The 19,384-nt window shown below is 46.8% G+C and overlaps 1 long non-coding RNA gene across 1 annotated transcript; it reads right to left on the bottom strand.

Moving 5' to 3' along the window:
• Nucleotides 1-8,117: 8,117 nt before the first annotated feature.
• Nucleotides 8,118-16,899, bottom strand: LOC144166720 (uncharacterized). Its single transcript, XR_013321741.1, has 3 exons — nt 16,753-16,899; nt 12,167-12,377; nt 8,118-8,278 (listed from the first exon to the last, which is right to left on the bottom strand). It is a non-coding gene; the product is annotated as an uncharacterized LOC144166720 (long non-coding RNA).
• Nucleotides 16,900-19,384: the final 2,485 nt, after the last annotated feature.

Raw genomic sequence — 19,384 nt, 5'->3', positions numbered from 1 at the left:
CTCCTGATATAAACGTAGGAATGGTGAAAAAATTGTTAGTCGAGGTGGAAGAGTTCTTGCAAAGTTTAACTGTTTGCGATGTGAACATGGAATTATTTAGGTCAGTGAAGTTATCGCATTCTTTCATTTCACCTAGAGAAATAAAAAAAAATAATTTTTTATGTTGACGCCCGAACATCATAACTCACTGAATTTGGCAGTATTGCTAATAAAAAACGAGTACTGCAAGTCCTTTACTGTGGGGGATTACAGCAGAAACTAATGCAACATTCTTCATCGCGCAGTATTTCTTCGATTTGTAGTCTTCGCGGTATGCATTTGGCCGTATGCATGGCCGTATGCATGCTATTCAATTGTCGATATTCGCGGCCTCGCAGAAGGTATTACTGAAAGCTGCATGTTCGAATCGGAGTGCCCTGTAACACATCCTGGATTGATTTACATTTATCGTCAAATCACACATGACTTTACCACATTTTCTGTAAAAATACTTAGGGATGGTACATACAGCCTGCCGGCAGATGTATTAGTTGGATTGAGCTCCAGAACGAATTTCGGTGTGAAATAATAGATAACCAGATAGTAGTTTGTGCAACACTTCTCCTCATCCAAAGGAAAACATTAAATATTTCATCGATAAATAGGTTCAAAAAAGAAATGAAACTACTGCTGTGTGCAAGCGCGAATAGCACACAAGTTTCCCACTTCTATGCAAATCGCTGTCATTCCTGGTGTATGTCCTGTATTTCCTTTTTGCCTGCTTTGCCTGTGTTATTTTAGTCAATCCCCGGACTGCTCTAAGTTTTGGCATAGTAGTAATTGTCTTCCTAGCTTCTGTATAACCATTTTTTTTAATTTAGCGCTGCTCATTATTGTTCCCGTACGTGTGGTGTTATAATATTCAATTTTTATTTGTTATTGGTTCTGCTTGTCATTGAAACTGCCATGTACCTGTGAATTCTGCCTGAATTAAGTATTCTACACGTCTTACACTAACTGTAGTCATGTAACCGGTGTGATGGCCTTATCAGGAGACACAAAGTTTCCTTTAACCGCATCTCCTGGAAACTCTACGTCACCGTATATATTACAGTCCGAAATAATTCATCCGTCCGTCCGTCCGTCCGTCCGTCCGTCCGTCCGCCCATCCATCCATCCATCCATCCATCCATCCATCCATCCATCCATCCATCCATCCATCCATCCATCCATCCATCCATCCATCCATCCATCCATCCATCCATCCATCCATCCATCCATCCATCCATCCATCCATCCATCCATCCATACCAAGTTCATCGGGCTCGGTTCTCGGGCTAGAGCGCGCAGTGAACGCGCACACAATTGCGCGGCAAGACAAAACACAGAAGCTTCTCAGTGCGGTGCCGCTATATCTTCCAACGCTCAATGAACTTTGATACAGCCAGCGCCTCCTTGTATCATCTTGTGATGGCCCTTAGTCTTTTTCCCTGTCTTTCTCTCCGTACCCCTCCAGTTGGAATGGACTCGCGATCAAACATTTGTATTGTGTTGCGCAAACTGGTTCAGTTGTCAGCAGAACAGTGGCCGGTGGCGCTTCTGTTGGCGCGTCGTCAGCAGGAGGCGCCTGCTTAAAGTCAGGGGGACGCTACCAGGTATTTCCTGGGCTTGTGCCTGGTGTAGCGAGTTTTAATAAAGTCAAATTATGGGATTTTTACGCCCCGAAGCTACATCGCAGTGGAGGTCTCCGGATTGTTCTTGACCACCCGCTGCTCCCGAAATCGAACCCGTGTCCTCAGGGTCTAAAAATTCGCGTCGACAAGATGGAATCTTGCGGCTAAGTTCAATTTCTGGTGAATGCTCTGTAGCCCACAATATAATACCGGTATCTCAAAAAAAACACACGCAAATTGGCTGCTAGGACGACCCCACCATTACGCGAATTTCATTAACCTGTCGTAGTTAGATCACTCTGAGTTTGTAAAGGTTAAAAAAAAATAAAAAATACCTGCCTGCTGTCCTCGCATGGAATTCTACGGAGGGAGTATGGCTGCAGAAAAGGCCTTTAACTCATGTTTTCCTTAAAGTATCCCGGAACGAATTGCACGACACTTAGCCGCTACGACAACTATAAGATGACGCCGAGATTCATCTACTTTTTATAATTACGTAGTTGTCAGGGAGGTTGTTAATACTGAGGAATTCCCGTCCGCTGCCAATAGGCCTCCTGCGCTGGAGTTTTGGTGACATGCAGCGCCCCTAGTGGCCGACGCCTCTGGGTAGTACGAAAGCAGACGACCCTCGCCGCCCTCCATGTGTTTTCAATTACAAGGCAGAGTGAAACTTGGTTGTAATTAGTTTAATCGCTTCGTGCGCGTTTAAATGACTGCATACTATATTAAATAGCCCTTAAAGGGACCCTGCAACACTCTTTGAGCAGTGCAAGTAAACCTGCGCAACGTTTAGATTACACTGCCAGGAATACCTGAGCCAAATATTACACGTGCACGTGAAGCGGTGAGCGCGTAAATCGATGTGAAAGACGCGGAAAAACAAACCGCTCTCTCTTCAGTTGTCCTCATTATGCATGGCCTGAGGGACGTCACATAGGCCATGGCTGCCCGATCGGCTGTCACTGGTCAACTTCGCGGCTAGATTCTCCCATTTCCGTTGTCGTCATCGCTGTGTACGAACCTCTTCTATGCCTGAACCTGTACGCACAGTTTTGCCGTTTCTTTTGTGTTTTGAGTGCGCGCGGAGTTTGAGTGATGAGCTCAATACTTCCCTTTCAACGGGGACACTCGACTACAAACGTTTATTGCGTCAAAAACGCCCTACCAGCCCGAGCAAGCACTTGCGAGCAGGCACCCATGCCTGCTTTTTTGTGGCACCAGACCGGAAATAAGCCCCTCCGCGTTGCGGAGAAAAGGAGAAAACTACCCGGCATGTGATATATCGAAGGCCGCCGAAGAGAACGTCGCGAGCCGCCCCCCTCTCCGGGAGAGAGCGCGCAGCTTTCGTCGCGTTGCCCGCGGTCGAGTTGAGAGGGAACGATTATGCGCGATTTCTCATCGCGCGTAGTTTCGTTAATTGTGAACGGATTTTCATAATTCTTGCGGGAGGAGATTTCTGGGACAATAGACTTTATCCCAAAATACATTACTAGTAGTCGATGGCAAGTGTTGCAGGGTCCCTTTAAAGTAGTTGTAGAGGCTAAACAATATAATATCTGCTCAAACAAGCCGATTTATCGGCTTTCTTTTCAGCGAGCTGTCACGGCCGTCGCGGCGTGGGGCAGTATCGCCAGGTCGGGTAGTCTAACTTCCTGACGACAATTACCGTTCTTTCATCTTGCGTGCGGTCGACAAAGGAAAGTTCACGAGAAGCATAGACACGGAAAGCTGCTCATCCTATAGCCTGAGGTAACTGCAAAAGCTTGCTTCAGCGGGAGCATGCAAGCGAACCCAAGAATTGCGCAGCCGACTCAGCTAACACTGCTGGCCTGGCAACGCCATGAAAACGAGTGGATATTTTGTTTTGTATTTTCGAAAACTAAATGATCCTTGCGTAATGTTTTATGCCGCACGATTTACGAACGGTAGGGTACATGTATACTAGCGAGTAGGTGAGGCATTGCATCCAATAAACAAATTAAGCGTTATTAAAGGACGCAAAACAATCACCAAATCGCACGCCCGTTGCCTCCAGAAATGTGTACTTCTATATTTGCATAACATAACATAACACAGCCGCATACACGGCGTGCGGCCCCGAATATTTACATGCGATCATCACTTCCTCGCTAACAATCTGAACGCCGACACGCCAGTTTTGTCCTCAAATGGAGCTAGACAGCGAGACAAGAACAGAAAATTGGTCGCTTCCAGTTGAATTGTCCCCCATCTTCACATTTCGCCAGATTATTGCAAATATTATTGGCGATTGGCTGAATTTTTTCGCTTTGTATTCAAAGCCCCCTCCCACCCGATTTGCCGTCCAGCCCTCCGCCGTGTCGGCTGCATGCAACTCGGCCCGACACTTCAAAACGTTGCTGACCCTCATTCTACCCTATTAAGTGCGAACTGGGAATATATGATGCAAGAGCGTAATTAAGTAAAGTGGGCGCAAACAAGGAAAGCGAGTGGCCTCTCGGTTCGCCCGACCACTTTGTTTTACCGCCACTAATTTTGGAATCGCAAAACAGATTTCACGCTTCTGACGCTCGCTGATTTTTGTCACTGAGACACGCAACAAAACGGCAAGCTAACATGTATTCGTAACGGCGATGCGAACGAGCATTATTTAATAAAAGCGCACGCATAGTGCGCGTCAGCAGTCCACCGGACTCGCCAGCTTTTAAAGCGCCATCATCGCCGATTGCGTAAACTCTTCTTTTTTGATCGGGTGTTGTTGAAAAGTCCTTGTCACCTAGAGTAGTAAGTAGTTTAAACTAGAAGTTTCACTTCAAATTTCACTTCATACGACCATCGATCGGTGAACCTGCGAGTGGCAGAGCGCCGTCGCCGTCCCCGCACTTCGTAGGCTCTGTAAACGTATTTAGCGCTGCAAAGCTTTTCCCCTAATGCCAAGTTGATCGCCAGAAGAGATAGGACTCGTCGGGGATGGGTTGGTGACCATGTCTAAAAACAATCGGGAGCATCGAGCTCATTTTCCTTCTGTCAACACGGGATCCTATGGGACCCGCGCAGCTTTATACTACCCGGAAGTACTGCCCGGTGATGATGATGATTGATGATTTCTATTGGTTTCCCCTTTGTATCGGGGTGATGACATGTCATCTGACCAAAAGAGGACTAATATACCTATGTTTTACACTTTTGGTTCAATACTAGCGCTGCTTAGGGCAGGCACAAAAAGCTTATTAGGCACAAAATACTTTATTTTTTCTGGTACAGGTGGTAACTGTCCAAGGCAATATTCCCCTCTCTGCTTTTCGTCCACCAGCATTCTAATCTTCTTTTCGTCCCCTCGACAGCCTTGAAGTTAACTTCCTCTATGATACCCTTAAATCCTAGGGCCTCTGAAAGCCCAATATTCCCTTCATGTAGATTTGGATGGATACCCTCACATTCTAACACACTGTGCCGCATAGTTTCTGTTTCTTTTCCGCAGACCATGCATACCCCATCATTTTCTGAATACTTCCCCACAAAACGCTTAGTTCGCAGGCAACCTGCTCTAGCCTCAAAAAGCAAAGCACTGCCCTGGGAATTATCGTAGAAATTTTCCTTTCTGATGTTCATCTTCTCAGCCCTGTACATCTCTAACGACGCAGCTTGCGGAAGCAGTTTGCGCAGCGCCCCCTGGGCAGCGCAGGAGGCCTATACATCAGCTTCTACGGGGAGGGTAGGAGGACGGACAGCCCCATAAAGCTCTACTCCGTCCAAGTTTCCTTCAGGTAATTAATTAGGAAGTGCCTCAATCGTTAATTTTGTGCACTTCTAGGGTTGCGTTCAGCTTTTCTGGTCATCGTTTTCACGGAGTGGAAGGGTACTAATTTCTACAAACGATTAGCTCGAGTGATCCAATTAACGCCTTGAGCATTGACGTAAAGACACATAACTATTCAATTATGACCCTCTCAGAGCGCTATTTCGTAATTTTTTGCGTCTTGAAGTTTTGGCGTAAGCCACATCCCTTAAACGGTGTCGTCTGTGGTAGATAGTTACGAAGTAAAGAAGGCGAGTCAGGATTACAGGAATTGGTGCTGGGATCAGGCTCTTTCATCATGACATAGAGCTTAAGATGTTCGGTGAAGACATGATCGATTCAGGCACCTTTTTCGTCGCATTACAAGCACATTCGTCTTCAGAGTATGGATACGACAATTTCCTGTAAACAATCTAACCAATTGAGTTGAAAAGAATTTTAGCAAATTTCGCGCTGGCCTCGAACCAGGGTCGCCCGGCACGCGAGACAAGCACAGAAACTGTGGACTACCACCCATCCATGTCTCTAGCTGGGTAAAGTTATATAAACGAATCGGTTGTGGCCTTCGACGCACAAACCATTGTTACTGACATTGTCATGAGTCAAGGACAATCCCCGCAACGACGCCGAAGGAGATCAAGGAAGAGACGAAGAAGGAGGAGAGATCGAGGCAGGCGCGGTGCGAGGGGACCAGGCTCCGACACAGCCAAGCCAAGGGTGACGCGAGCCGAGGAACCGACGTCGCTACACAAGCCTGGGCGGGAGCGGGCCGACGACGCATCGGCTTCAGCCTCCCGACGTTCCGCCAAACGACGTGTTGGCGGCTCCAGCAGCGACGGACGCACCTCTTCGGTCAGCGGCATTTAACCGTTGTCCTGTGCTACAACGGCCCTGGTAACAGCAAGGTCTTCCGGCATCCCAGGCTCAGTACGCCAGTTGGCCAACAACACGACAACCGCACGCGGGTACCAGCTCTTCGCGGCGCCCGGCGATTTCCTCACGTCAACACGCAGGATCTTCGTAAGCCTCACCTGTAATGCCATATCTTGCAAGGACGTTGTTTGGTTCTCAGGCAGAACTGTCTTAGGAGAGTTTTCTAGTGTGTTCGCGTGTGTGTTTTTCTTTGCTCTTTTAGTTTCTTTCCTTTATGATAAATCTCTTTTCTGAAGCCTGCACCCGTTTCCTTCTCTGGTGGGCAAGAGACGTGACAGACATATACTCATTATTAGAGGAGAAATATGAGAGCGCGGTAACTATACAAGTAACATTTCTGTGTCTAGCAGAGCACATTCCCAGTTAGAATATACGCAGATAGGGCGAACAAACGCGATTATATAGTAGTGACAACAACAGGGACCCAGCAAAGCATGTCCCCGCTAAATGTCACCTTTGCTTCGAATTGCGAGTACGGGCGTGTGCTGAGACATAGTAACAGAAAAAAAAGGCACAAAACGTAAAGACTGATGATAACAATGACAAGACATGAGCGCTTTCAGCAATCGGATCACCTTACTTTCGCAATCACTATACCACAAGGGGCGCTTAGAAGTACTAGTAATTTTTTTCTTATTACTAGCACAAACTGCCTGATAATCCAAACCAGTACCACTTTAAGCACGCTTGGTGGAAAGGCTTGACGCACTCATCGGAGCCACGATTATGCAATGCCTCTGCTCAGCGCATTTTTGTAGGAACACCGCTATCTATCATTTCAAGGTAATTGGACACAGGCTACGCAAAACTGCCGTCACTTGGCCCCCACATGCATGCGGGGACCTGGTGTTTGTATTTGGAGCGCTTGCGTGCATGCGGGGACTTATGTTTGTGTTTCGGGGGCTTCTTTCTCCCTGTCAAAATTCCGGACGAGGCTGAAGAACCCCGAAAACAGCTGCATCAGGTGCTTTAATAGAGAACCCCCAAGTTATCAACACGAGTCCATGCCTTAAGACTAGTCATAAAAAAATTACACCATCTTCCCGTAGGGGAACCCTGAGCAGTATGCAAAGCAGCCATGGGGTCTATCCAAGTGCCCATCAGTGTTAAGTTCGTCGTTTCCGTTAGGTTGATTTACGTAGCTACCATTATATTTACAGTTTGGTTTCCATGGTAACTACCACACTTTTCACTTACCGGAACTACGAAATGGGGAATTGCGTTGAGCCCATGGCTGTTTCGCTTACTACTAAGGGTTCCCCTACGGGAAGACGGTATAATTTTATTAGATGCGCTGGGCCTATGTCCATCCCTTGTCGTTGTTGCGCCGTCCACACCCCCACTGCGCATGCTCGGCTTGCTGAACGCCCGGTGGTGTCTTACCCTTTAATGGCTCCTGGAGCGACAGTGTTACCGGTGTCTTCCTGGGCCGGCCCGAGATGAGCCGAGCATGCGCAGTGGGGGTGTGGACGGCGCCACAACAAGGGAGGGACATAGCCCCGACCATGAGATGCTGGATCGAAAGTGTTGCCGGTGTCTTCCTCGGCCGGCGGATGGATGGACGATGGACGACGGACGACGGACGACGGAGCCGAGAGCAAGAGATGCTGTGCATCTAAAAGTCACAGCAATATTGGCTGGGCCTTCCGCTCTTAGCAATTTAATAGGCGATGGGATTGAAGCTCATTCGTTTTATCTACGGAATTTATACGCAAACAACTGATTTACCTGAGAGAAAAATAAAGTCACACATTTTTTATTCTTTTTGCATCGCCGTCACAAAATACTCGAATAATTTCTCTATAGTTGATGGCTCGTCAAAGTCCGTCGCGGATCCGTGTTTTATATATTTTGGTGTCCTCTTCAGGTGCACATATCCCTATCCCAGTGTTATCACTTGAACGGCAAGCCAAACCTTGAGGAATAGAAAAAATACACACACACACGCACACACACACACACGCACACACACACGCACGCACACACACACACGCACGCACACACACACACGCACACACACACACACGCACACACACACACACACGCACACACGCACACACACACACACACGCACACACACACACACACACACAAACACACACACACACACACACACACAAAGAAAAACATTTTAGGCATTTTTAGCGAGATTTATTAGTGAAATGATATGTCACAGCTAGAACAGAAAACTTAGCAGCAGGTCTGACGTATATAGAAAGTTACGCAACGTGCAAGCTGACCATGTACGCTCATTGAAACTTTTTCTTTCTTGGTATTAGCTGTGTAGTACCATTTCAGCATTTATTTTCTGAAACGAAAGCTACATGTCTCTAGCACGTTCGTGAAACATACATGAGGAAATGCCCAGTTTAGCACAACGTAATTTAATAATTGCAGAGAAATAAGTAAATATAGTCATTAAACTTTGGAAACCACACTAAATTGTTTTGTTATTTCTCTATATTCTTGAAAGGTGCGCCCACAATCCATTAAAATACTCTGTGAAAATGTGGTTTTATTTGTTTGCACTAATTGTTTATTTGTCGGCGCTAGTTGTCGGTTCTATTTGTCGGCAGCCTGCCAATGCAAACTTAAAGAAGCAGTTCTCAGTTTTTCATAATTTAGTACATAATTGAAGATTCTCCTCTGCATACTACAGAAATAATTGCTCCAGATTGTAAATAAAGAAATATACTTCTTGTGTATGCTTACAAGGCACGTATAAATTGTATCAACACTCAATTAATAAACACTCTGATTGTCGTAGGAGCTTGACCTTAGAAAATGCCGTTATGCCCGAACCTGACGAACTCAAAACAGCAGATTTAATTTTTAGCTCAAACTTTCTATTGTGATTAGTGATATGACGAGGAGCCATGCTTTCGAGAACAGTGGAAAATAAGCGTGCACAATAATGCAACCCGTTTTCTTATTAATGGGCACAATCAGATTTCAGAACAAGCAAGAAGCGTTGCTGTCATTATCCGTATTTGTTTCCCATAGAGGCCACGTACGGCAAACGTACTCCGTGCTGTATCGCGGCCGGGTTAAAACTGAGCTTCGCGAGCGGGCGCCTCCGCTCTGGTAAAGCACGGCGTACGTTTGATGCGTGACGTCAACACGGGGCATGGCTTTGCGGCGCTTGCAGCCGCTGATCTGCAGAAGCGCGCGTCCGGCGGACTGAAGTACCCGGCCAGCGCGGCCTGTATAAACATTGCCTAACGCGTCGCCGGCTTTTCAATGGGACGGGTAGCGACGCTTAGTTGAGGATGTCATCCGCTATGTGGCTCGCGCCGGCGGACGTTCCGCCTTACGTCACTGCTCGCGAGTGGCGAACGCTGCAACCACTTCCACGACGTGCGTCTGTCAGCTTGCCTGTAGGGTTCCAAGAGCCGTTTCATCACATCTTAGCCGCGACGGGGAGGTAGTTCAGCGGTGCATTGGGGATCTCGTTCAACGTGTCGCTCGCTTCGTACCTGGTGCATTTTTCGACAGATGACTGACGGTGGCGGAACTAAAATAGTGTAAGAACTTATTAATGGTCGGTTAGACAAATAGCAAACAGAAAAACTATTTTCGGATGGTGCATTTGCTGCTATTTTTCTCTTTAGAGGATTTTGGAAAAAAAGCGTGCAAACCTTTTGTCCACGCGCTCACTTGCACCATTACTTTTTAAAAAAATATCACATGCCTGTAAATTTCAGGAATTATAGAAAACAAAATGATAAGCAGCTGAGTGTCCAGCGACGCTATCTCGTCGCTTCTACAGTACAGCTCTCAAATTTAGAACTGCGTACCGACCCGCCGCGGTGGCTCAGTGGCTAAGGCGTTGCGCTGCTGAGCACAAGGTCGCGGGTTCGATTCCCGGCCGCGGCGGCCGCTTTTCTGATGGAGGCGAAAAGCAGAAACGCCCGTGTGTACGAGATTTCGGCGCACGTTAAAGATCCCCAGGTGGTCAAAATTAATCCGGAGCCCTCCACTACGGCGCGCCTCATCGCCTGCGTTGCGTCGGCGTGTTAAACCCTACAATCAATCAATTAGAACTGCGTACCGGTGCGGAGTGCGAACTGAGAGTGGACAAAACAAGACCTAAATGTGGAGGGGACAGAGGGGCATGCCCCAATCAGACAGTTTCGCGGCATAGGTAAGCGCGCAAAGCCGGCATCAGCCTGCGATAGCACAACTGGTTTTGCGTCTGCCGTGGGAAAGGCGGTTTTATCCGCGACAGACCAAGACAGACAGACATGGTGCAAACAGGAAGGCGTAGGCACGCCGCCTGGGGAACGCTAGACAAACTGTCAACTATTTTGCATAGTTTCCGAGAAGCGGCGCTGGCTGGCGGACATGAAAGCACGTAGGAAGGCTTCGCAGCGGGAAATGGTAGGAGAGAGTAACAGGAGAGTGGCTGTTTGGCCATTTTTCACTCACGCGTTAAGCAATGATGATACAGGAGGCGTTCACCCGGCCCATAGTTCTGCGGGCAATTATATTTTCGCAAATCTAACGCTGGACGTCTGTTTGACTCATACATACATATATATATATACAGTCTAGTCCACTTATAACGATATCCAAGTGCCAAGAAAATCCCATCGTTATAACCGATAATCGTTATAAGCGGGTCGAGAAAAAAAAAGCCACAAGAGAGATCAAAACATTTTATTAGCATGCAAGTGAGGTAGTGCAACTACTCGTTTGCAGAAAAGCCATAGTCAGTCAGCTTTGACTGCTTCACGTGAAGCTGACGCACATCTTTTTCGAGAGCATCTAATTGCTCCAGGCAATTAGATGCTCGCCGCAGCGCCGCAGGCGAATCGGCCATGACGTCCGAACGTTCAGTCCGACTCCGCAGTGAAACTGGAACGTTGAACGGAGGCAGATGCGGAGAAAAAAAAAGCACTCAGTTCGGCGCGCAGAAAAGGCGAGGGAAACTTCCGAGCTGCGAGCAGTGCGAGCCGAACTGGCCGAACCAGCCGAACGTTGGTTCGGCCGGACACGCGGACGAGGCCAAAGCAGCGGCTCCGGGAGGGGAGTCGGGAAGAAAAGCTGCTCCTCCGCTCGCTTGGCGCAGTCGACTCGTTTTCTGAGGGGTGGACGGGATGCAAGGCGCGTCGCGTGCTATCGGCGCCGAGTGCCGGCGCCAGCGCCGGCGGCAGCTCGCATTTTCGGCGCGCGCGGTAAGTGAATTCAATCGCTATATCCGATATCGGGGCTCGGGAGCATCGTAATAAGCGGGTTATTTTACCATAGAAAGCATACAAAATTGGACGGTGCAATCGTTGTCCACCGTTATATCCGATATATCGTTATAAGCGGTATCGTTATAAGTGGATTCGACTGTATATATATATATATGTGTGTGTGCGTATGAATGTATGTATGTACGTATATAGATATCAGAATAGGAAATGAGGGGCTCGTTGAAATAAGACAGAAAATAAGAGTCGGCAGTCCAGAAAACCTCGGAAAGCAAAAGGGAAAATGTGGTACGTCATTGACACAGATAAAGAATTTGGAATGAAAGAAAGAAAGTGGAGAAAAAATGCCCGCCAGGTGGGATCCGAACCCACGACCTCCAGAACACCGGTCTGGTGCGATGACCACTACGCTACCGGCGGGCCTATTTTCCCCTCCACTTTCTGGGGTATTTATGTTAGGTATTTTTGTTTCCTGCACTTGGAGGTCGTAGCCAATGAAAATACAAAATCGGCTTGTGTTCCCATTCTTGTGGTTTGTTTATGCGTCCTTGTACAAGTTAGTTCCTTGAGCTAGGGGCAAAAGAAAAAAAACTGCTGAAACTTACCGCATTTACATGGGCAGTAGCCATCGTACATCTCACCGTCACTTGTCCAGGTGTCAGAAGAAATAATTGTAAGCCGCGTGTCGCTGCAACTTTCCCAGAGTTCACCTTTCCTGGCGCACGTTGTATGTTCATTCCCCTCTTCTCGGACGCAGCAAAGTCCAGGTTTACAGTCAGCCGTGTCTTCACACGACGCACCTTCCTCAGCTTTCTCCTAGACGAAACAGCGCACGTATGCGTTTTCTTGACAAAAATTTGATGCACTTTGGTAATTTTTTAAACTGACTAACGTGATACTCAGACAAGATCAGCTTCATTCGAGAGTACCTAAAAGCTTTTTGGTGCATTAGTTGTGATCGAAATTATTTAGGTAAAGTGAGCTTTGTTAATCTATTCGTAGTCCTCTGCTACACTACGAACGAGTCTGGGCGCAGTTCGCCTGCGGTAACTCCTCCTTTAATGCTCGACTGCATGAATAATCACTTTTACGTAGTTCTTACGTGGAAGCCTGGGGTAGCCCTGAATATGCATCCGTGCGGAGCTTAATTTTAAACACGTGGGGTTCGCATTCCAACTCTTCATCAAGGCGCAAAGCCCGAATCTCATGCTCTTTATGACAATATATGTAAAGTGTGGTTATTTACTGCATCCCTTAGTTTATAAATACCCTACAGGCTAGCCACTAGTGCCCGCACCGTAAGCATGGGGCACCCAAATTCAGATAGAATACGGAGAACTAAAAGGAAGGTATTCGCATTTAAGATGATAGTCTTTCTTCGGCTACTTAAATGCGGAAACCTTGGTCTGTCTGTCTGTCTGTCTGTCTGTCTGTCTGTCTGTCTGTATGTCTGTCTGTCTGTCTGTCTGTCTGTCTGTTGGTTGCTCGGTCGGTCGGTCTTTCTGTCTTTCTGACCCTCGATGCAGCTGCCTGGCCAAGAGCTAAATGAATTATTTAACAAGGCGTTAATATAGAAAAATATTTACAAGCCGCTCAGTCTGGTGGCATCGTTCATACTTGTCATTTATGTTGAACAAGACAGAAAGCATTGGGCCCATTTCAGTCAAAGCATCTATATGTGAGAATATTTGCGGTGTTCTTACAACGCTGCTTGATTTTAGCCATAGCAAATAAAAACTAAGCCTTGAAAAACATGTTTCGACTCCAAAATACAATATGCACTCGCGCCTGACACTAGCCCTTCAGGCGGGATTCGGCAAAACCCAACAATAACAAAAGAATGCAGTAGACGGCGCGAGCACAAGATACAATGCAGGAAAATCGCATTCCCGTTAGCCAGCCCCCTCCGAGGAAGAGCACAAGAGGTGAGCGGGGAAGAGGCGAGAGGCATCTACGTGGCTGGGATGCAGCCGACTATCTTCTTTCGACGACATTTGCAGGGAAGTAAGCAGATACACGGCCATTTTTTTTTTGTTAGGACACTTTACAACGTTAATGCAATCCTTCTGTCCAAGGTTTTTCCATTGCTGTAAACCATCTAAGTACCAGCTACTGGTTTGCATGGGGTTGCAAACCTTTTAATAAGCTCGTCGCCTTTATTATTACTGAAGTAAGGGTCCGTTACGGCTGCGAAAGCGAATCTTATGCCATAAGGATACGTGGGTGTAGCATAAGCAGGGAAATTTTGAAGTTAAATGTGATGAAAAAGTTCGTAACTTATTCTTTACTTGTACCATGTGCGTGTGAGATAATTGATGTACGTACTCTTAGGGGTACACGAACGTCACTGTTTATGAGTAACATTCTGGGGTTCTTGGGGCCATGGCCAATGCGCACTTCTAAAAAAACGTATTCCTAGCGTAACAAAGTTCCTGGTACCTCCTATAATGTTTTGTAATTGTCCTGATTTTGCCCGCCCAGTTTCTAACTTTGTTATTCTGGTTCTTGTGGTAGCATTCAATGAACAAAAACTGGCATTGCAATGGTGTTACCAGGTGCCTGGGGGCTGACAAGTCCTCGAGTTTTGTTTTTTAATATTCACCCCTCTCTCTTGTACACCAATGATAACATTACATTGTCTATATGTAAACGTCCACAGGATATTTAACAGGATGGGGAACGTCACGGGGAAAGTTAGTTCTCTACATCGTCATCGCCACCCAAACTCCACTGCATTAAGGCCTCACCAACCGATGTTTAACCACTCCAGTCCTGTGGCTCGAGCCTGCCCTCTGCCATAAATGTCGCCAATGCGTCCTCCCATCGAGTTAGGAGTTTTTGCCAACAGTCAGTCTTACCTCTCAGTATCCATTGTGTGTTACCCCTGGTGGTCAACCGGTTTACACTTCTCCGCACTACATGGCCAGCTTAAGTCCCTTTCTTTTCCTTAATTTCAACGCCGGATTCAACTCTATGTAAGGAGGCTCGTTTCTTGTCCTTAAACGTTACATGCATGATCCTCAGTTTCATGGCCTGTTGAGCCAACGTGAGTTCTCTTTCTAGGTGTTTTTTAAGGCGCCCAGTTTTCGCTCCTATGTGTCCTCACCAAGAAAGCCTAATGTTCCACAGACCAAAACCCGCTCTGCGAGCAGCGGATGCCCCAAAATTCCATGGGCGGGCGTAGAACACCATCGCTTAATTGAAATTTTCGTTTAATTATGTGATAAGGTTGTCCCGGAAATTTTACATGCGATCCAGTGAAAAAAAAATCTCAATAATTCGAAGATAAATCCAATTATATCTGTAATATGAAGTTCTTTCGAATAAAAACCACCGATGTGACAGTCCTTGCTCGATAAATAAAAAAGTTCAAGTGCGAGAACGGCTCCTTGTTCTGTTCTGATGTCGGCGCCATCGCGGCTGAGGCAGCGTGCAGTTGATTAAGCGGCACGCCAGATGAGACTCGCGCCATCGTATGCATCTCTCTTTTAAACTGAACTTTTGTGTTGTGGGGCACAGCACCGTGTGAGTAGTTTGTGTGGGGCGACGCTTCATGCTCCGATTTTAAGGATAAGTTCCAACTACCATGGCAGCCCTTGTCGCCCGCCCAACTTTGGGACTGAAGTGCATATCCTGAGGGGATATAAGAAGGCAGACGTGTTGCAAACTACTGACGATGCTGTTATTGTGCTTTTTTATGTTTCTTTTATTTCAAGTTCGAACTTTGAAGTCTATTTGAGGTTTCAAGGTTAATTTGCAGTGTTTTTGCTGTCCCCGTGGACTTCGTAATAACGGCAGTCGACTGTATCATACTGAAGTGCCACATCTCTCACTTACTGCGAGAGCTTCCAGCGAGTACTCGACGACGTTCTTGTGCGTTAATAGAATTTAATGGTAGAGATCGACTATAGAACTGGAACAAAATATATGCACATAATATTCCGGGGGAAACAGGAGCTTGGTTAAATCTGGTACCAAGGTTGTTAAACGTTTACCGCTGTATACAGGGTCTGTTCCAAAAGTTACCGAAATTGTTTCCATATAAATATTTTATTCAATATCAGTTTACAATTTTTTCATAACGCTTAAAAGTGTTGTTCTTCGATGCACCTTTGCAAACGTTTCCTACAATCATTTAGGGCTCCGCCGTCAAGAGGAACCTCCTTCAGTGAGGTCTTCGCAGCTGCTTTAACCGTGTCCAGCACCCCATCCCGAGTTCCCTTCAGAGATCTTCTGATTCTCGCTCCGTGTGATCACTCCTTTCAAAAATTCTGGGTCCGTTTGGTAGCGTTCATGGAATCCCTGGCAATTCAACGAACGCTCTTTCTTCAACTCACTCGTCAGCACTCTTGGCACCATTTTCGCACATTTGAAGATCCTTCGTTAGAATACGATAAACGATTGTTTTGTGTATTTCACACTCCTCTACGATCACCCGAACTCTTGTTTCCCGGTCCTTGTCCCAAAACTTGAAGCACTTTTTCGACCAAGTCGTCCGTTTGTGACGTCGACGAGCTTCCCGAGTGGTCCTCGTCGTTGGCGGACTTCAAACCTTCCCGGAATCTCTTGTAGAAAATGAAAGTTGGCTATCGTTTCATCGTGTCATACCCAAATGCTTTCCGAAGCCATTTGAGGGTCTCCTCCTGCTTCTTAGCCAGTTTCACACAAAACGTGATTGCATAACATTGCTCCAAAAGCTGGTCTGTTTTCTTTCTCGATGATAATGCATTAGATTCCTCTGCGCGGAGGGGGACCTGCCTCAGCAACCTCCCGCATGTAAATGAGACCGGTCTCATTTCGAAGCTTACATCTCGCACAAACTTCTCCGCCCGAAGCCCCACCCAGCCAGGCGGCGTTGCCGGCTACAAAAAATCATTCGGGGAACTTTTGCAACAGACCCTGTATATGTAAATATGAACCAGGTAATTCGTTTTTGTAATTGCGTAAGTAACCGTAATCAGCGACGTCATTTGTTCCTTTTTTGTTATATTTACAACAAAGAACGTAGCGCGACATTTGAACCAACGAATCTCTTATTGAGATTATTTTTGTAGATTTCTGACTGTATTTACAACTAACTAGTAGTTACTCTCAGACGTCTTATTGAATATCTTCAAAATTACTTTGGCCACACGTTGCAATTTCTGAAAATGCAGAGAGAGTAGCACCAATAAGTATCTCAAACACTTACCGTGGCATAAAAGTGCGGCATGTTAATAAATAAGACCACCATACAGAACGGGATTGAGAGCAGTTTTTCAGGATTTGCCATCACTTTGAATGTTGCTCATAACAAACGGCAAATGTTTAGCGGCAGGAGAAATCTGTTGACATAACATCGATCGTGACCGTCTATTGTGTATTCTGTGCGTCAAACAGACCGTATTTCCTTCGAATAAGCGCCCTATTTTTATAAAAAATTACAACAATTCCAAAACAATTTTGCAGTTTCTGATGAGTCTCGGCGTATTACAGAACCTTCTCTGTCTCTAAACTTTACGAGTGTTTATGTCGCGTTGCTGGGGTGATAAATATCAGTGTACGTTTGCAGAATTCGGACGTCACACCTTCGAGGGCCTCAAATGCTCGCAAGTTTCCACGCGTGAGGGTCTACACACTAACCTTTACGCTTCCTTATTCTGGCCCCCAGATACGTGAAAAACACCTAACATTAATGACTCGCTCCGCTGCTGTACACAGTTCGCTGTTAAAAATCCATGCAATATCCCGAATGAGGTTACAGGCACAACTGCCTCAACGAAACAACGTGCGTAATCGTGTATTCTCACTGTAGGCTAAAAGTAAGATATGTAATTATGCAAGCAATAAGATAAACAGTTAGATGTACAACTATCCAAGTAATCAGATAAAGAGTGACTGCATAAACGAGAGACAGTACACTCGTGTAAAATACTGGTTCACTCCGGCACTCCAATTTCTGCTTCACATGTACAATTTTACCGAAAGTGAGGCTTACCCGCCGCGGTGGCTCAGTGGCTAAGGCGTTGCGCTGCTGAGCACGAGGTCGCGGGTGCGATTCCCGGCCGCGGCGGCCATTTTTCTGATGGAGGCGAAAAGCAAAAACGCCCATGTGTACGAGATTTCGGCGCACGTTAAAGATCCCCAGGTGGTCAAAATTAATCCGGAGCCCTCCACTACGGCGCGCCTCATCGCCAGCGCTGCGTCGGCGCGTTAAAACCCTACAATCATTCAATCAATCATTCAAGTGAGGCTTGGACGCGTCTCTGGTGGGGCGTTTTGCTTCCCTGGGTCCTTCACTCAGAAGTATCGCTTTGATAGCCTATGAGAATAAAATACAGGAGTGCTCGTTTGAACACAAAATGAACTACGGACGGTAAATGGGACAGCTGGATGATTATACAACCGCGTATCTGTCAAAACGTCACCCAGCACCCTGAATGTTGGTGCAATGACAAAAATGTCCGTTTGCTGATAATGGCCCGCTGTCGTTATATTTATCTTCTTGATATCATTGACAGTTAGACTGTTATTATCTTACGTTATTTCCGAAGACAATTGTGGCGCTTTAATTTCTGTACGTTTTCTGTTGTCTACCCTGCAATCAACCGGTAGTACAATAAAGTTGTCACTGTGACTATTACAAACGCATTAGTTAAATCGGCACGCCGAAAATCTGGCTTCCCTGGCGCAAAGGCGGCACACAAAATGGCTAGCGGCTCAAAACAAAATGGCGCAGCTTGCACTAGTGGCGCAAGGCTGGAGACACAGCAGAGCTGGGGTCGACCTAGCTTCTCGCCGCACTGACAGCGTTTTCCAGGAGAGAGGGAGCAGCCAGACCCCAGAAGCGCAAACCCAGACCCAGCAGTGCAGTAGGCTCCATTTCGTTTGCTAAAGCCACTCCGTGAAGATCGTGCGCCTCGCGCTGGGGCGCTGGGAGGTTGGAGCGAGGCACGCGCTCACGTACGCTCAGGGTTTCCTGTCTGCACCGGGCGGATTTGTCCGCCTAAACAGCTCTGCTGTTAAAAATCAGAGTAAATCGGCTCGGAAGAAAGTTTAGTCATTATGCGTCTAGGCGATATTCAAACCAGAAACCTTGGGATAGGAAGTGATCTGATTGCAAGGTTCTAGATTTAGCATCGCTCCTTATCACGGTGGCCTGTCCGCTATGGGCTGACAGTCTACACCTTTGCCTCCACCCTTGTGGAGGAACGACTCAAGCAGCTGGTAAATCTGAACTCCGTAATTTTCGCGTAGAAAATGTCGACGTCCTTTCAATGCAGGCTCCGTGGTAGGGCACCATAAGGCCAAACCCAATCTCATACCACAGGTGGAAGAAGGAATAAAGAACCCCAATCCCAACAAGCTGGAATAATAGACCTGGACAACAAGAGTACTCAGTACCGCATCCGACAATGAACTTGTCGGGTGTTTCACCGGAAGCAGGACTCTTTAAAGGGACCCTGCAGGACTTCCCATCGACTACTCGGAAATTATTTTGGGGTAATGTCTATTGTCTAAGCAGTATCCTCAATATCCTAGCAATTACGAAAATCGGTTAACTATCACCGAAACTACGCGCGATGAGAAATCGCGCATAATCGGTACTCTCAACTGGACCGCAGAAAACGCGAAGAAAACTGGGCGCTCTCTGCCGGAGAGGGTGGAGGCTCGTGGCGTTCTCTTCGGTGGCCTACGAAATATCACAGGCCGAGGAGTTTTCTCCTTTTCTCCGCAACGTGGAGGGGTGTATTTCCAGTCTAATGGAACAAAAAAGGAGGCATGGCTGTCTGCTCGCAAGCGTACGCTAGGGCTGGTATGGCGTTTTTGAAGCAATAAACGTT

Source organism: Haemaphysalis longicornis, unplaced genomic scaffold, assembly GCF_048455015.1.
Source record: "Haemaphysalis longicornis isolate Haplotype H1 unplaced genomic scaffold, Haemaphysalis longicornis Haplotype H1 scaffold_189, whole genome shotgun sequence".
Taxonomy (NCBI): Eukaryota; Metazoa; Arthropoda; class Arachnida; order Ixodida; family Ixodidae; genus Haemaphysalis; species Haemaphysalis longicornis.
This window is presented reverse-complemented; position numbering and strand designations above follow the sequence as displayed.